Raw genomic sequence first — 14,400 nt, 5'->3', positions numbered from 1 at the left:
CTTTCACATTTTGTATGCAATTACTTAGCACATCCCTTTTTTCTTCCTTCAAATTATATACAAAATCTACCTATGCCTTTCCACCTCCATTGCTACCACCTTGGTTCAATTGGTGGTCTTCTGTTGCTTTGTCTAAGGTAATTATCTCCTAAGAAGTTTTCTTACCAAGATGCACCACCAGCTCTCCCATTCCTAAACAAATCGCCAAACCGACGCCAAAATAATCTTTTAAAGATCTAGTTTGGATTATATCATTGTCTCATCTAAAAAGCCACCAGTGGTTTTCCATCTAACAGAATAAAACTCTCAAAGACGTATATCTCCAAGATGCTACATGATCTGTCACTGCCCCATCTCTCCAGCACACCTCTTAAGACCTCAAATCCCACCTCAGGGCCTTTGCCCTTGCCATTTCTTCTGTCTGGAACCTTAATCCCTTCTTAGGTGTCTTCTCATCAGAGAAGACTTCCCCGAACACTCTCTAAAACAGTGAAAGTGTTCAGGAAATGCCACCCCCAAATATTCCACTTTGGACTTCAAACTCAAGGTACTTGGGGAACAGCAAATGTCCTGAGGGGCTTTTCTCTGAATTTTATCCACCTAAAGACAGATCCTTCAAAAAGATCTCAATTGTCATGAGTCCCCTCCCCGGGAATCTCATCAACCAGGGAAGATTCAACTTGCCTCCCGGGAGACTTCATCCAGACAGACTTCACCTAGACAGACTTCATCACAAGATACCACCTGTTCTTCAGAAGGCCTATTCATCTTTTTCAGAAATTATTTCCTCTCCCCTAAGTTGCCTACATCCCCAACCTCTCTCCCCTGTGAAGAGGGTATGTAAGCATCTACATCTTAGTGGGTTGACGGATATTCATTTTTTCCCCCGTGATGCCCCCATGCATATGATACATCTTTATTCCTTTTTCCTGCTAATCTGCCTACTGTCAATTTATTTCAGACTCAATTACCAAACTCTTAAAGTGTAGAGGGAAAGTTTTCTCTTCCTTAGGACAGAAAATCCCCTTTTCTCCACCCAGATCTATTCCTCTTTATCCTATTTTATTTTTCTTCACGACATTTATTTGTTGCCAGTTACCTCTATCCCATTAGAAAGTAAGTACCTTCAGGATAGGGATGATGTTTTGGTGTCTATTCAATTTTTCAGTGCACTCAATAATAGTAGTTGAGAGGATAAAACAATGAATTAATTAATTAATTAAACAAGGGGAAAGAGACATAAGACAGGCAGACAGAGAAAGAAGAGAGGAACACTCTGGTGGACCCACTATGCTCGAAGGTTTTTCTTTGAAGTAGAAATGATTCTTGTGACAAATCTTTCATCCTTCTTCCCTTGCAGACTTCCTCCCTGGCTTTCTTTCAGGTTTGATGATTGACCAAGTAGCAGCTGTAATATGGGATGGAGGCATAGTCTGACTCTGCTCAGAGAGGGCCACCTCCCTGTGATATGGGTGACATTTTGATTTATTCCTCTGTAAGTCATTTTTTTCTGTACATGTTCACTCTTACATGCTCATATCTACCTTAGAAAAAAGAAAAATGGGATTAAAAAATGATACTTTATTAGATTGGCATTTTCCTCTGTGATATTCTTCCCCCAAACACATAACTTGAGTGTAATTGTGAGAAAAAATATTAGACAAATTCCAACTGAGGGATGCTCTACAAAATACCAGTAGTCTTTAAAACTATCGAGGTCATGAGAAACAGGGAAAGTCTAAGAAACATCACAATCTAGAGCAGCCTAAAGAGACATGAGCTTTAAATGTAACACGAGATGCTGGATGGGATCCTTGAACAGAAAAAGGATATTAATGGAAGAATGAGAACATTTGAAAAAGTGAGGACTTTAGTTAATGACATATTGATTTTGGTTCACCAATCATAAGAAATGTACCACACTAACATACAGTGCTAATAATAGGGAAACTGTAGGGTGGGGGGCAGTATATGGGAACTCTCTCTACAACATCTTCACAATATTACTGTACATCTAATGATGTTCTAAAATAAAAAGGTTATTTTAAAGAGTTGTTTTTGAAATGATAGTCCTCAAATTTATTAGTGCCGTACACAGGGGGTTGGAGGAAGGATTGCTTCTGGAGGTATGTCGGGTTTAGTAGAACATTTCATCACAATTCAGTACCTGCCTTTCCTTTCCTGTTACTGATGAGTAAGGCAGGTAGATAAAGCTTGTCGTTTCTCATGAAGGAAATCCCTGAGTTGTTTAATTAGCTCTGTATCAGATATAGCCTGAGGATTTACATGTTTTGCCATGTTTAGGTTTCAGCTTGGAACTCAATCCTGTTATTTTAAGATTTTTGGCCATTAACTGCAGGGGGGAAGCACGAAAAACACCTCTGTTTTTATAACAGTACGAGTCTTAACAAAAATAATTTACATGAACACAAGCCAAGGGACAAGTCTTGGAAGTCAGCAGTCCTGTGCAGAGACATGTCTGCGTGGCATTTCCTTATTTTAAGAAAATCTTTTTACATAGCCTATTTAAAGAAGGATAGTTTCCCTCTCTTTCTTCCTCTAAAAAATAATATACTTGAACACTGGGTCAGGTCTATTTTTAAGGGGCCACTGATAGAAATGAATTGCTTTTGGGTTTCAACTCTGAGTTCTGCCTTCCCCAAATTCTTCTCCAGCCCACATGCTTTTTTTTTTTTTCCCCCTAGGTGGGTAAAGTCTATTCGGCCTTTCAAGTATTCTCTATTTAAGAACGCAGGTACCTTTAGGTAGCTTCAAGAATTATTAATAAAATAATAATTAAAATAAGCCAGACAATTTACATGTGAAAAAATGGAAGTCAGGATGCCTAATTTTTAAGGAGGTCATGAGGGTACAGGGAAAATTGCATAAATTCAAGAAAAGGGAGCGTGAATTAAGGCTAATGGAAAATGGCTGCTTATTATGAAAAACAAATGGGAAGATGTATTGCTTGAGAGTAAGAATTTCAAGAAGTGAGAAAATTGACTTATTGGGAGGAGTTGCAGATTTACATTGCAAGAGGAAAATATACAGGAATTGCAAAAATTAAGTCTATTTTGTAATAAGTCTACCACGAGATATAGTAAATAAGGTGTGTGTATATATTCTCTAAGTATATGTTCTCTATAAACACATATATATTCTACATACACATTGCATGTTAGATCATATTGGGTGCTAGATCTCTTTCTCATGAAAGCATAAAACAAATGTTATAAATGAAACACCTCTGCACTCATCACACAATTTAAGTGAGAGAATATTTCAATATATTTGAATCCTGTGTATTCCTCCTTAATCACATCCCTCATCCTTTTACCGGTGGTAATCATTATTCTAAATTTTATAGTTATTTGTTCCTGTTTTCTTTACAGCTATTACCACACAAAAATATATCTCTGAACAATATATTTTCAGTTTTGTTTGTTTTTGAATTTATATAAATGGAATTAGACTGAATAACTATTTCTGTGACTTTTTGAAACTCAAGGGTATAAGCATTTATTTTACATGTTATATTATGATAAGATGCTTTAAAATGTTCATGTTTATGGCTTTTAAAAATGATCTTATTAACAGTTCCACATTTAGTTACTTAGTAATTAGAAAAGATGGCCTATATAATACTCATTTTTTGAAACTGTTGATATGTTCTTAATGGTCTTTTACGGAGCTAATATTCATATACGTTCTCTGAGAGATTGAAAAGAATTTGAATTCTTGAAATATTGAATGCAGTGCTGTATATAGGTCCATTAGATCATGCTTGTTGATTATGTTACTAAAATGCTATATAGACTTTCTAAACTTTCCGGTCTGCCTGATCTATCAACCATTGAAATAGGTATGTAAAACTTTTCCGATATGGTTGTCTTATCATTTTCTTCTTGTAGTTCTATCAATTTCTGTTTTTTACATTTTAAAGCTGTATTATTAGGTGCATATAAGTTTAGAGGCATTGTCTTTTCTTAATTAAATTATACTTTATTATCATGTAATGGATAATTTTTTTTCCGCCAGTAATAAATTTTGCTTTAAAGGCTACTTTATGGACATTAATGAAACTAAACTAGATTTATTTATTTATTTGAGACAGAGTCTTGCTCTGTCGCCCCAGGCTGGAGTGCAGTGGCATGATCTCAGCTCACTGCAACCTCTGCCTCCCGGGTTCAAGCAATTCTCCTGTCTCAGCCTCCTGAGTAGCTGGGATTTCAGGCACGAGCTACCATGCCTGGCTAGTTTTTGTATTTTTAGTAGAGATGGCGTTTCACTGTGTTGGTCAGGCTGGTCTCTAACTCCTGACCTCATGATCCACCTGTCTTGGCCACCCAAAGTGCTGGGATTACAGGTATGAGCCATTGTGCATGGCCACTAAACCAGATTTTCTTTTTTTTTGAGACAGAGTCTTGCTCTGTTGCCCAGGCTGGAGTGCAGTAGCACCATCTTGGCTCACTGCAAGCTCTGCCTCCCGGGTTCATGCCATTTTCCTGCCTCAGCTTCCCAAGTAGCTAGACTACAGGCACCCACCGCCACCCCTGGCTAATTTTTTGTATTTTTTAAAAATAGAGACAGAGGTTCACCATGTTAGCCAGGATGATCTCGATCTCCTGACCTCGTGATCTGCCCACCTCAGCCTCCCAGAGTGCTGGGATTACAGGCGTGAACCACAGCGCTTGGCCTAAACCAGATTTTTAAAAGTTAATATTTAACTAGACTATTTTTTTTATCTTTTTACCTTTAGCACTTCTCTTTTGTTATGTTCTAGATATGTCTCTGTGAACACCCTAAGATACATCTTATTTTTAAAGTTAATCGGATCATCTTTGCCTTTTAACTAGAATGTATAATTTATTAATATTTAATATAATTACTTTTATTTTGAAATGTATTACTACCACTATATTGTGTGCTTTCTGTAGGTTCTGCTTTTTCTTTTTCTTTTTTTTTCTTCCCTCTTGCCCTCTTTTGAATTAATTGAGTTGCCTTTTTTTTTTCAATTTTCCTCTATTCTAGTTGGAAATATATGTTTTATTTTAGGATTATTCCAAAGTTTGTTGTTGTCAACTTAACAATATTGAAACTAACTTAATATCTTTATCTCCTCCAAAAAAAGAAAAGACCTTAGAATGCTTTAAGCCCATTTGCCCTTCTGACATAAATGGTGGTATTAGCCAGGGTTCTCCAGAGAAGCAGAGCTAGTAGACTATTTAGATCTCGATTTAGATCTAGATTTATAGATAAATAGATGAGACAGGATTTATTATAGGAACTGACTGTGGTGATTTTTGAGGTTGAGAAGTACTATAATATGCCGTCTGCAAACTGGAGAATCAAGAATGCTGATAGTGTGGCTCAGTCTAAGCCCGAAGGCTTGAGAAACAGATGAGCCAGTGTGCCATTCTCAGTCCAAAGCTGAAAGTCTGAGAAACTGGGCACCTGCCGGCACAAGTCCTGGAGTCTGAAGGCCAGAGGTCATGGAATCCTGATGTCCAAGGGCAAGAGAAGATGGTTATCCCAGCTTCAGGAGAGACAGCAAATTCACCTTTCCTCTGCACTTTTATCCTCAATCCATTGGATGGTGCCTCCCCACAGTGGGTGAGGGCAGATCTTCCTCATTCCATCCACTGATTCAAATGCCAATCTCTTCCAGAAACATCCTCACAGACACACCCCAGAAATAATGCTTTACCAGCTATCTGGGCATCCCTTAATTCAGTCAAATTGACAATTAAAACTAGCAATCCCAAATGGTATTCGTGATCAGTATTTTAATTTCACTTTTTTCTATAGAATTAATCAAACTTACATTTTTACTTTTAATTTAGGAATACAATGAGATGATTCAAAATTTTCAAACTATTGAAAGATACTGTGAACAGTCTCCCCATTCCAGCTCCCCAATTTTCTTACTTGGAGGCCACTGATGTTAGTTTCTCATGTATCATTACTGAGACTTCTTAGGCAGGTGAATATATCTTTTTATACATTTTTATTCTGCTCTTTTTTCCTTTCCTAATGTTCCAAGATTTTCTTTTATTATTATTTTCTTTCTATTTAGAGGACTTCCTTTAAACCATTATTTTATAGTAGGTCTGCTGGTGACATGGTGACACTATCTTTTTGTTTCACTTCATTTGAGAATATCTTGATTTCACCTTCATATTTTCACAGGTTGAGCATTCTTTTCTTTCAGGCCTTGACAAATGTGCCAGTTCCATTTGGTTGCCACAGTTTAGATTAGGAATTTGCTGTAATTTAGTATTTTTCCCTTATAGTAAGGTGTCATTTATCTCTTGCTGCTTTATGATTTTTTTTCATTGTCTTTAGTTTTCAGAAGTTCGACTATGATGTGTCTTGTGATTTCTTTGAGTTTATCCTTTTTGGATATTAAATATGTAGGTTTGTGCTTTTTGCCATATTTGGGAAATTTTTAGCCATTATTTATTTGAATACTTTTCAGCCCCACCCTCTTTCTCCTCTCCTGGGATTTCTATGACACAAACCCTAGATCTTTTGCTATAATCCCACATGTCCTGGGGCTTTGTTTCTTTTGTATTATTTCAGTCTATTTTCTCTTTGTTGTTTAGATTAAGCAACTACTACTTTTGTATATTCAAGTTTGCTTTTTTGTTAATCTACATATTTGACAATTTCAGATTCCCAGTTTTTCCACCATCCAGTTTGGGATACATGAGGCAAGAAGAAAACCTAGGGCTCTCACCACTGTGCGGTCCCTCAGGTCCTGAGGTCACTGGCTGATCTCCGTTCTTCTCTCCACCATTCAGAGTCTTCTTAGGTTTATTTTCTATATAATATCCAGGGTTTTTAACTGTACTCAGCAGGAGGAACAGGGAAAAGCCCATTCACTCCATCTTCAACATTATTATTTTATATAGTTAATGTCTCTATATATTTACCCACATGGTGTCTTTGCTCACCGTTCTTGCATGTCGAACCATATTTCTAGTATCATTAGCTGAAGTATACCCTTCAAAAATTCCTTCAATTAACTGTTGGTAGAAAACTTTCTCATTTTGATTGTATGAAATGATTTCCCTTACTCTACTTTTGGAAAAAATCGTTTTATTTAGTGCATCCTTATATATTGACAGTTATTTTTCTCAGCAATTTGAAAATATTTCTCTGCTATTCTCTGGCTTTCAATGCTTCTATTGATTAGTCAATTGCAACATTACTTTTCATGTCATACATCCTTTCTCTCAAAGGATCCTTTCTTTGTTATTGTTGATCTGTAGTTTTCCCATGATGTATCCACGTTTAGATTTCTCTGCTGATAGCTTGTTCAACTTCCTGAATCTGAGTCATTAACTCAGATTGTTGTCTTTCATCAATTCTGGAGAATTCTTGGCCAATATGTCTTCAGTATTATATCCTGTCCATTTTCTCTATTATTTCCTTCCGGTACTTTTTAAAAAGGTCATTTCACCAGATTCAGTGTCTGGTAAGGGTCCACTCTCTTGTTCATAGGTGGTGCCTTGTGGCAATTTCTTCACATGGTGGAAGAGAGAAGGCAGCTGTTGGACGCCTCCTTTATAAAGGCACAATAAATGACACAATAACATCAATGGTCCTCCTATTAGATGCATTTTAGCCTTCTGAGTCTACCTTCCAGGTATCTCAAACTCTGATATAGTTCATTCTTTTTTTTTTTTTTTTTTTTTTTTTGAGATGGAGTCTCGCTCTGTCGCCCAGGCTGGAGTGCAATGGCTCGATCTCGGCTCACTGCAACCTCCGCCTCCCGGGGTCAAGCAATTCTCTGCCTCAGCCTCCTGAGTAGCAGGGATTACAGGCACGTGCCACCACGCCCGGCTAATTTTTGTATTTTTAGTAGAGACGGAGTTTCACCATCTTGGCCAGGCTGGTGTTGAACTCCTGACCTCGTGATCCAGCCACCTCGGCCTCCCAAAGTGCTGGGATTACAGGCGTGAGCCACCGCGCCCAGCCGATATAGTTCATTCTTTGTATCTCTGTGCTGCTTTCTTGGTGATTACTTCAGATCTATCTTCCAGTTCACTAATTCTGTTGTTAACTGTATCTGATATGATGTATAATATGTCCACTAATCTCTAATTTTATTTAGTGCACTTCTTTTTATTTTTCAACTTCACTTTTCTTCAAACCTCCCTGCACATTAAAAAGATATCTATTTAAGATAAAAAAAAAAAAAAAACTTCAAGCATACCAAAGTAAAAAGAATAGTGTACTAAAGCTCTATGTACCCGTTATCCAGCTCAACTATGAACAATTCATAGCTAATCTTGTTTCCTCTGTATCCCTACCTACTTTCTTTCCCACTCTGGATAATTCTGAAGCAATCCCAGGTATCATATTATCTTATCTGTAATAGTCCAATATGTATGTCTAGTAGATAAGGATTCCCCTTTAAATAAACAATACTACCATTTTCATTCCCCCTAAAAGTCCACGGTAATACTATTCGTAATTAACATCAAATAGTCTTTAAAAATCTTTTATGGTTTGTCAATCGTAGTTTTAATATCCACCTTTATTTCTTCAAACACATTAAACATACTAAATTTACATTTTATTTTATTTTATTAATAATATAGTTAGTCCTTGTGGGCCTGGTGTTGTTATTTGTTTTTTTCTGCTGGCTCTTGCTCATAGTAGTTTGTTCCCTCATGTGTTTGTGATTTTTTTCTTGAGGGGGCTGGGGGGAGCTTGTGGTCATTGGAACTCTGTAGGAATTCTTTGAGAGTCTGGTTAATGTTCATTTCCCCAGAAATTTGTGATTGCTTCTTCCAGGCACTAGGCACCTTGTGCGCACACTAACCTGTAATCCTGAGAATTCAATTTTCAGGTTGGGTTTTCCAGGCTATAGTGTAAATTTCATACCAACTGATGTGACTGTCATCTTGTGATTGGTAATTCTCAGAAGAGCCTTTATTTTCATTCCTTGCCCACAGTCAAAGCTGAAAGAGTAAAGACTTTTTATGGTCTATTGGAATGATATTATTTTTTCAACTTACCTTCACTAAGGCTGTTGCCTTTTGTAGAACTGGCTTTTGCGTTCATTAAGGTTGTTCCTTTTTGTAGAACTGGCTCCATGCAAGGGTCTCAATTTGCATAAACCCCAGACGTTGTGTCTTGTCCCTCTGCACAAGCCTAAACTCTGTTTAAAAACTCTTAATGATCACGTATTGTCAGATTTCCTGAAGACAAGAGTTACTTCCAGTGCTCAGTTATTGCTTGGATTCATGCCATTTTACTGCCTTTATCCTATAAGGGTTTCTTTCACCGTGTTCTACTCAGCTAAAGATTTAAAATGGTATAATATTTCATTCAATGTTTTAAGATGTTTTGTAGTAGGATCCCTCAGAATATCTGCTGTGCTGCCACATTCCTACAAAGGTGGAGGAATCCAAATTATTATGCCTTAAGTCCCACCTGATTTACTGCCAGAAATTAACCTTCATCACAGTGTCTCTCAGCTGTTCCTAAGAGCTTCTCATTTAGGGGGCTAGCTGATGTTGTGTTAGTTTATTTGGGTGTTCTATCAAACTGCCATAAACTAGGTAGCTTATAAACAAAAATTTATTTATCATAGTTCTGAAGGCTAGGAAGTTTAAGATCAAGATGACAGCAGATTTACTGTCTGGGGGGTGTTAACGGTGAAGGGTATACAGGTTCTTGGCATCTTGAACAAAGAATTAGACAAAACGCACAAACAAAACAAGGAAGGAAGGAAGGGTATTGTTGAAAATGAAAGTACACTCCACACTGTGGGAGCGGGTCTGAGCATAGGGGCTCAAGGGCCCTGTTACAGAGCTTTTGTGAGTTTATCCTCTACTTGGGGTATGCCGTATGTAAGTGAAGAGGATGTAACAAAGTTACAAAGTCATCTATGACATTCACCCTATGGAGAGGATATTTCCTGTTACAGCTGAAGTGTGAGTTCGCCTTATGATGCCGGCCTCCAGACCCTATTTTCCTGCCTCAGTGAGGGTTTGCTCTCTTGTTCATGGAGGGTGCCTTCTGGCTATTTCCTCACATCGTGGAAGAGGGAAGGCAGACACTGAAGATCTCTTTTGTAAAAGCACTAATCTCCTTCATGAGGGGTCTAGCCACTTCCCAGAAACTGCACTCCTAATACCACTGTGTTCGGAATTGGTGGGTTCTTGGTCTCGCTGACTTCAAGGATGAAGCTGCGGACCATCACCGTGAGTGTCACAGTTCTTAAAAACGGTGTGTCTGGAGTTTGTCCCTTCAGACGTGTCCGCCCTTTCTTCCTTCTGGTGGGTTCCTGGTCTCGCCGACTTCAGGAGTGAAGCGCAGACCTTCCCAGTGTTATAGCTCTTAAAGGCGCGCTTCTGGAGTTGGTTATTCTTTCCCATGGGTTCGTAGTCTTAATGGCTTTAAGAGTGAAGCTGTAGACCTTCGTGGTGAGTGTCACAGCTCATACAGCTCATACATGCGACCTGGACCCAAAGAGTGACCAATACAGAGATTTGTTGCAAAAAGCGAAAGTACAAACCTTCCACTCTCCAGAAGACCTCAACACGTTACCATTGCGGCTCCGGCAGCCTGCTTTTAGTCCCTTATCTGACCCCACCCACATTCTGCTGATTGGTCCATTTTATGGAGAGCAGATTGGTCCCTTTTACAGAGAGCTCATTGGTCCATTTTGACAGGGTGCTGATTGGTGTGTTTACAAACCTTGAGCTAAATACAGAGTGATAATTGGTGCATTTACAATCCGTTAGCTAGACACAAAAGTTCTCCAAGTCCCTGCTAGATTAGCTAGACACAGAGCACTGAGGGTGCATTTACAAACCTTTAGCTAGACAAAGAGCATTGATTGGTGTGTTTACAAACCTTTAGCTAGACACAGAGTGCTGATTGGTGCTTTTACAATCCTTTAGCTAGACACAGAGTGCTGATTGGTGCATTTACAATCCTCTAGCTAAACGTAAAAGTTCTCCAAGTCCCCACCTGACTCCGGAGCCCAGCTGGCTTCCCCTAGTGGATCCCACACAGGCTGGGGCAGGCCAGTCCCGTGCCACTGCAGGCACTCCTCAGCAGTTGGGGGTTGGGGATAGATGGGACGTGGCACCCATCGGGGAGGCTCAGACCTCAGGGGAGCTGGCAGGCTGCAGGTTCCAAGCCCTGCCCCACAGGGAGGCAGCTGAGGCCTGTGGAGAATTCGAGTGTGGCACCAGCTGGCAGGCCGGCAGTGCTGGGGGACCCCACGCATCCTCTGCAGCTGCTGGCCCAGATGCTAAGCCCCTCTCTGCCTGGCCGGCAGTGCCAAGCCAGCAGCTCCCAGTGCGGGGACCTCTGAGCCTGCACCCACCCGTAACTCACGCTGGCCTGCAAGCCTGCATGCAACCCCGGTTCCCGCCCGCGCCTCTCCCTCCACACCTCCCTGCAAGCAGAGGGAGCAGGCTCTGGCCTCAGCCAGCCCAGAGAGGGGCTCCCACAGTGCAGCAGTGGGCTGAAGGACTCCTCAAGCGTGACCAGAGAGGATGCCAAGGCTGAGGAGGTGCCAAGAGCGAGCGAGGACTGCTGGCACATTGTCACCTCTCACCATCACATTGGTCATTAGTTTCAACATATGAACCTTCCAGAGGACACAGGCATCCAGACCATAGCAGATTGGCTCTTTGGTTCAGATCCCCTCTCTGTTCTGTCTGTATCATCTGACCCTCATGCCTCTGTTGCTGATAACTCTCATTTGTTTATCATTCTGCTTGAAAAAGCTGTCCTTTGTTGGTGACTGCCACTGCCATTACTATTTTTGGCAAGAGACGTTGTTCTTTTCTTTTACTTCAGGCCAAATATCGGATAGGCCCTTGTCCTCTATTTTCTAAAGAACAGAAGGTATGAGAGAGAGCATTATAACACAGAAATGAGCTTACAAATACTTCCCAAGGCTAGACCTGAACTCAGGACTTCTGGTTGACCTGCCTCTCTGCATCTCTCCTACCTTATTTCCATGGGCCAATGGCTAGTTTACTTTTCAACACCGAAGTTCCTCTACTCACTGATGGGCTTTGAAGTCTAGGCTAAAATTCAAAGTCCTAAAGAGGGTAATTTTCATGCTCCTTTGCCCAGGCCAATCCCCACCTTCCCAGTCCCTATTCTCTGCCAGGAATGACTGCTACTCACAGTCATTGCAGGAGGATGTTGTGTGTGTGTGTGTGTGTGTGTGTGTGTGTGTGTGTTTTCCCAGAAAAGCCCAGAGAGATATGGCTGTAACCTATGCACCCCTATCTAAGACTTCAAACTAGTCTGACGCTAGTGCATTTTTTCAAGGTCTATATCTTTGAATGTCGTGTGTAAGACTTTACCAATTCATCTCAGTTTAGACTGCACTGAGCCTAGTCCATTTCTTTTTCTGACATGCTATAGATAACAACTTAGATAATAAACATACACGAACCTGCCCAAGAAACACGTAACACTGAAGAGGCACAAAGCAGTCTAAAGCTGTGTTTAGAAGAATAACTACTCTCTAAGGAACAAATAATCCTCAGCGATGCAGCTGTCTTTAAAACATCTACCCAATTTACCTGACTACACAGAACAGTAAATATTCAGGTTACTTCACTGCATTTAGGTTTTTTCCACAAACAATGGGTGGTAATATGCCTTAGATTTGCATAACTAAGGTTCTCCAGAGTGGTAGGTGTTCCAGAAAAACAAATGGAAACAACAATAAGTCTCAAAAGTGAACTCAAATCTCCACCTGGGACCTCCATCTCTCAGACACACACTTACAAACCAAAAGGTGCAACTCTTTAAATGGCAATTTTTCCAGCTGCTACATTCATATATTTTCTAATAAGAATGTTCATCTACTACACCCCTTACATATCTTTCTTAAGCTATCATAAAGCACAGTGTCTTACTCTTAGTGGATACTTGTTAAATGTAGGTTGATGTCACACATTAGTGTGAATGATTCTTAGCATGATTCCTCCCTCTTCCTACTGTGCTATGGAAATGAGGGCTTTGATGCAGGGTGGGGTTGAGGTTTCACTGCAATATGTGGCACTTGAGATCTTTAAATCCCTGCTCTGCCAAATATTGTGTGACCTTGGGTAACTTATTTTTTCTAAGCTTCAGTTTCCTTGTAAAAATGTTAATATATTAAAGAATTCAGCAAAGTGTCTCAATGAATATTAACACTCTGCTGTTTTTGCTTCTACCATCTCTCAGCCTCAACATACCGGAGGCCACCCTGGCTCCAGGAATGACCAGAAGAAGATGCAGCCCAGACCATTTCTGCCCATGTTTCTGAGTTCTAGAGATTATTTGTAGTTGTACTGGGACATCCCCAGTTCAGATGTGCTACTTGATTTCTTTGTCTCCTTCAAGCGTTTATAGGCTATTCCCTAAAGCTAGAAAGGAATCAAGGAAGGTTCAAGCCCTATTGTTACAGGAAAGGGGTTCTGATCCTGACCCCAAGAGAGACCCCCTTGAATCTCACACAAGAAAGAATTCAGGGTGAGTTTGTAAAGTGAAAGCAAGTTTATTAAGAAAGTAAAGGAATAAAAGAGTGGCTATTCCATAGACAGATCTGCCCCAAGGGCTGCTGGTTGCCCATTTTTATGGTTACTTCTTGATGATATGCTAACCAAGGGTGGAATATTTATGCCCCCCTTTTTTAGACCATATAGGGTGTCTTCCTGACATTGCCATGGCCTTTGTAAGCTGTCATGGCACTGGTGGGTGTGTAGCGGTGAAGACGACCAGAGGTCACTCTTGTTGCCATCTTGGTTTTGGTGGGTTTTAGCTGGCTTCTTTACTGCAAACTGTTTTGGCAATAAGGTCTTTATGACCTGTATCTTGTGGCTGACCTCCTATCTCATCCTGTGACTTAGACACCTTAACCATCTGGGAATGCAGCCCAGTAGATCTCAGCCTCATTTTACCCAGCTCTTATTCAAGATGGAGTTGATCTGGTTCACAAACCTCTGACACTATTAATTAGTAGTTTTCAAACTGTTAGTTTTGACTCAATGAATCTCGAAATTAATTTAGTGAATAACCAACACTTTGAAAAATTATGTAATAAATAAAAGTATAATAAAAAGAAATATTCATAGTGGAAATAATGTTTTGTGAAACTTTTGAATGAAATGAGTCACATTGGGTGTACAATGTATTTCTTATGTGAAAGTTATTAGAATCAAAACAGAGTTGCTAATGTTAAAACAAAGCAAAACAGCCCTAACAAATAGAGCCAGGGAAGGCAATCAAGAGAGGGTTCTCGTGAGTAGTAACAAAAACTGTCACAAAAGACTGCAAAAACTACAACCTTGCGAAAAGGTCATTGCAACCTTACACAAAAAACACTTCTGCAAGGATATCTACTCATCAGCTGCCTGTCCAGCC

Source organism: Theropithecus gelada, chromosome 5, assembly GCF_003255815.1.
Source record: "Theropithecus gelada isolate Dixy chromosome 5, Tgel_1.0, whole genome shotgun sequence".
NCBI lineage: Eukaryota > Metazoa > Chordata > Mammalia > Primates > Cercopithecidae > Theropithecus > Theropithecus gelada.
This window is presented reverse-complemented; position numbering follows the sequence as displayed.